The sequence below is a fragment of the Schistocerca serialis genome, chromosome 1 (genome assembly GCF_023864345.2).
Source record: "Schistocerca serialis cubense isolate TAMUIC-IGC-003099 chromosome 1, iqSchSeri2.2, whole genome shotgun sequence".
Lineage (NCBI taxonomy): Eukaryota > Metazoa > Arthropoda > Insecta > Orthoptera > Acrididae > Schistocerca > Schistocerca serialis.
In genome coordinates this window covers 477,227,071-477,232,470 of record NC_064638.1, presented here as the reverse complement: position 1 = coordinate 477,232,470, position 5,400 = coordinate 477,227,071, and the positions used below count along the sequence as shown (strand labels likewise).

General features: G+C 39.5%; 1 non-coding gene across 1 annotated transcript; it reads right to left on the bottom strand.

Annotated features, from left to right (window-relative positions):
• Positions 1-2,136: 2,136 nt before the first annotated feature.
• Trnal-cag (transfer RNA leucine (anticodon CAG)) lies at positions 2,137-2,220 on the bottom strand. Its single transcript has one exon. It is a non-coding gene; the product is annotated as a tRNA-Leu (tRNA).
• Positions 2,221-5,400: the final 3,180 nt, after the last annotated feature.

Sequence of the window (5,400 nt, the reverse complement as noted above, 5' to 3'; positions counted from 1 at the left end):
GAGGACTTCAACGTCCTCAAATTGTTTATGGATAAGATTCTTGGCGAGCAATGTGCCTGTACCTACTGTAAATCACATTGTTCATAAGATTTTTATAATACACCCATACATAGTATAAAAATCTTACTATTTGAATACCAATATCATGCCTTTACATGATACTGATGGAAATGAAATAAAAAACACCTCCTTAAAAGAGTTATTTCGCTTTCAATAAGACATTTTTGATCAAATATTTGAGCGGAGCGAAAACAAAGACGCCATAGAAATTACACAATGTATTTCTGTCCCAATTTTCATAGCCAAACAAGGAGTGGGAACTGGAAAATTTGGTATCAAACTGACCAGCATGAGGTCTAGTCTTGCAAAAAAAAAAAAAAAATTAATTGCCTGAAAGGAAATAGGGTAATTTTGCAATACTTATTCATTTGACAGAAAATTGAAATTTTGTACGAACAGCCGCTGCTAGTTATATAAACGAAGTGTTAAAAAGGTCGTCTCTTCAAAGCCTAGCCATTCTGCACTTTAAATGTTCCATCGGTATGATATTTAAGTGTCGGAGAAACAAACAAAAACTTACAAAAATAGCGGTCGTATGTTCTGTGAAAATATTTGTCTAAAAGCAAGAAATGAAATAGAAGAGACAGACATTTGACTCACCTGTGAAAGGATACTCGAATCATGTACAGCAAATTAAATGCCAATTGACGGTTTAAAGCACAGCGTTTATCTTGGAATTTTAAAGAGGATGAAAGTACATTTTTCTGATGGGTTACATAGATCGTGCAGTCTTATTCGCCGTACATTTTTTCCAACATTATTCAAATTCACGAAAAATTTCACAATACATTTGGCCTTTTTTTCTTTTTTTTTACTCACAACATTCAGTGGGACTGAACTTCCATAACTTCACGATTTCCTTTGTGTTATCAGGAAAGTTTGCGGACGTCTAGAACGAGAAAGATAAGGTAGGAGAAAGGGAACACTTCTTAATCTTATCTTGACGCAGCAATGCTCATACATTTGTATCACTCGTTTCCAATTAACTGGCAGCGAAACTCGCTCATCCAAGTCTGCAACAGCCTCCGGATGAGGAAACAAAATTATTTATAAATACTTTCACCACAGTGTAATCAGTAGTCAGTGGGGATTTCTGACAGCTTCCTGCAACACCCGATCTCAGTAACTGTCTGTCGCCAATCGCTTATATCTGTACTTAAAGTCTGAGTAAATTTGAAGCCCATATTTAAAAAGCTAGTTGTTTTATTGAAACATGTGTGCTACCTTCTATCTTTTTTGTCTTATAGCTCCAACTATAACTATCGAAACCTGGTTTTGTTCACAAGAGAATGGGAAGAATTTGTCAAACAAAGCTGCAGTTTTACTAAGCAAAATATCCTGATTTTTTGCTGTTGGCGCGATGAATAACTTTTCATTTCTTATTTTTAGTGAAGGTGGCTTCCTGTTTCAGTTGTTCTAGTCCCATTTCAGTAAAAGAATTACACTCACGATTTCAAAGCGTTGTCCAACGTGGTTTTGAATTCTCAGAAATATTTTTTACTGCTCTCTCTTTCTCTCCCTAACAGCGAAGAGCGTGATTTCACTCTCTTAAAAGCCGAGAAGTGATACAGGGATTTTTCTGTGACTATCTACTATTACGGTTTATATAAAACTGCAGGAGCCATTTCTCGTCATTATTAAAAACAAATGCAGAACAGCAGCATGAAACGGGAGTCCTTAACTTGAAATATAATTCCTTCTCCCCCCCCCCTTCTTTCCTCTGTCGGTAAGTCAATTTGACAAAGAATAAAATTCGAAACTAAAATTTGACTTTCTGTTAGTGAACAGAGAAATTTGTTTTTAAGTTGACCTTTTCTTACGCAGTAATATAGGTGTTGATGATGTCTGAGTGCGTTGCAAATGATTCCAGCTGATACCAACAGAGAAAGTAACGAAGTTGCAGGGCAAAAGCCTGCATGGGCAAGTAGTAACCTGACTGGACAGGGATTCCGATATGTATATTTCGACAACCAACAAAAAGAAAGAAAACTGTAATGCATAACGTTTTGTTCTCAACTACGGTATGAATTATACTGCCTCATAGTCACTGTGAGTGAGTCGACGCAAGAAAATATTTGTCAGAAGTGGGATTCGAACCCACGCCCACAGAAGTGGACTGCGACCTGAACGCAGCGCCTTAGACCGCTCGGCCATCCTGACTTCGGAGGGACAGCGCCGCCACTCAGCTTTCGACATACGTGGCGTCCCACTTCTACGCATGCTCCGTAGGCGCCAAGTTCTATCGGAGCCAAGTGTGTCAGTGCGGAATGACGTCACAACCCCTCCCCCGCCTCCCGGCGGCTTCGCTCTCCCTGTAGAGGCTGCCCTAGAGCCCTCTTATCTGCTTCAGGATCAACGGCGCTAGTTCAAGGAGAGCACCCGGGAATACGGACCGGGAAAATGTTACAACTGATTGAGCACTAAGACTATGGATTCTGAGGCTTAACACGTTAAGGACCGGATACACTTGTTCCAGCTTACCACACTGGCCGGGTATTACATGTTGCCTGATATCCATGCAGCCTGCGTAGCATAACATTCTTGCAGGTCTTCTAATCTTCTTTCGGTACAGCCGTTTGTCTACACAAAACTATGTGTGAACAATAAATGTGTCTTTACATTGGGGATCATTAAGTTTTAATTCATGCTGAAAATATCTTTTTTATCAGCTACAATCATGATGTAATTGTGAACTACACGAAAAATTATAATGATAATTAACACCGTATTAGTGATCACAACAATAAATGAATTGCATCAGACTAACGGAAAATACATTTTCTGCAGCGTCTACTTGTTGCTTTGTTTCTTTGCTATAAACATTACTGTCGCTGTTATACACGTGGCACTGCACTGAGACACATAGTCAACTTTCAGATGTCATCACTGATCCATTTTGTTTTATTTATCGATGTGAACTTATCTTTTACAGTTATTATTACTTCACATGTTGTATTTAGCTGGAGAGCCTGTACGTCTGCTAACGATCCTATTACAGTTGTAAGGCATGCTACCGTTTTTGACGATTTAAGGGATTTCAATAGAGCAGGATCATGAGAAAGGTACTGATCCACACGATTAACTCCTTTCATGTGCGCATTGTTTTGATTTACACATAATGTCTTCAACACATCCTCTCCTGCTTTGTGTGTTTCTTACCTGCATTTGAGACACAGGCGTCATGAATTCTAATATTCTGACAATTTTCTTATCTTTCCATACCAGGAGCAATATGTCATTCTTTCCATGGAACACCATGTCAGCCATCTTCATTCTTGATGCTTTGGATTTCATACTTTGCGGTAGACCTCTGTTCATCCTAATAGCGCAACAGACTCTGGTTTTGTTTTCAGTAGTATTTTTCCAGTATTCGAATAATCATACAGATAGATACGGTGCAGCATACCAAGATAAGGGCAAAGAACTTAGAGGATTCTTCCAATTTCTTCCTACTGCAGATGTTGCCTGCGCCACTCTCACACCGCATCCTAACAAGTAACTCATACTTGCTAACCTTTTAAGGGCTGTACATTCGAAAACTCAGCAGTCCTCTCCATGGCATCTCTCCTCACCCAAAAACAACTGTTGCTTTGGCCTGTAATCTTCCCATCTATCATTTCTTGTTTGTTACATCACAAGAATTAGGCCAAGGAATTCCTTCATATCTCTTTGTGTAACAGGAGACCACTTGAGTGCTTTAGCCGATGTTTTAGTTTCACTGGGGTTTGACCATGATAGGTGTACAACACCTTGTAAAAAAGTTCAAGCAAGCCGTCACCAAGCATTAGACTAATCGCAGAGACTACGGAATCACATTGCATTGGAAACGTAATGACCTGAAGATGACCTTCAAACGTTGGTTGAATGTTAGTTTCACACCAATTATTCGTATCGTTGTGACAAAATGAATTATTCACACGAACACCATCATCATCACTGTTATTGTTGAAAACACTTGAAAACGCTACCACTATACACTTTTTCAGATGTACAACTGTCACTGACGTTGGAATATTCCTCAGAACCATAAAAACATTCCTTGTGACAGTCATCCGGATAACCTTTCGCACTACGTACATCTGAACACTCATCGGGAAAAACATCCGAATATATTTCATAGTCGTTAATTTCCTGCTATTTTCTGAATAGGGCCATCTCTAAAAGTAAAAGAAACTTTAAGATGGAAGTGGTAACCACACAGCCCTTTTTTTGTCATCAGTCTTCTTACTGGTTTGATGCAGCCCACCACGAATTCCTCTCTTGTGATAACCTTTTCATCTCCGAGTAGCATTTGCAATCTACGTCCTCAATTATTTGCTGGATGTATTCCAATCTCTGTCTTCCTCTACAGTTTTTGCGCTCTACAGCTCCCTCTAGTACCATGGAAGTTATTCCTTCATGTCTTTCCTATAAACCTGTCCCTTCTCCTTATCAGTGTTTTCCACTTATTCATTTCCTCTCCGATTCTGCGCAGAACCTCCTCATTCCTTACCTTATCAGTCCACCTAATTTTCAACATTCGTCTGTAGCACCACGTCTCAAACTCTTCGTTCTCTTCTGTTCCGGTTTTACGACAGTCCATGTTTCACTGCCATACAATGCCGTACTACAGACCTACATTCTCAGAAATTTCTTCCTCAAGTGAAGGCTGATATTTGATATTAGTAGACTCCTCTTGGCCAGGAATGCCCTTTTTACCATCGCTAGTCTGCTTTTGATGTCATCCTTACTCCGTCCGTCACTGGTTATTTTACTGCCTAGGTAGCAGAATTCCTTAACTTCATTGACTTCGTGACCATCAATCCTGATGTTAAGTTTCTCGCTGTTCTCATTTCTACTACTTTCCATTTTCTTCGTCTTTCTTCGATGTACTCAATTCGTACTCTGTATTCATTAGACTGTTCATTCCGTTCAGCAGGTCATGTAATTCTTCTTCACTTTCACTCGGTATAGCAATGTTATCAGCGAATCGTATCATTGATATCGTTTCACCTCGAATTTTAATTCCACTCTTAAACCTTTCTTTTATTTCCATCGCCGCTTCCTCGATGTACGGATTGAACAGTAGGGGCGAAAGGCTACATCCTTGTCTTACACCCTTTCTAATACGAGCACTTCGTTCTTGGTCGTACACTCTTATCATTCCCTCTTGGTTGTCATACATGTTGTATATGTCCCGCCTCTCCCTATAGCTTACCCCTACTTTTCTCAGAATTTCGAACATCTTGCACCATTTTACATTGTCGAACGCTTTTTCTAGGTCGACAAATCTATGAACGTGTCTTGATGTTTCTTTAGTCTTGCTTCCATTATTAACCGCAACATCAGAATTTCCTCTCT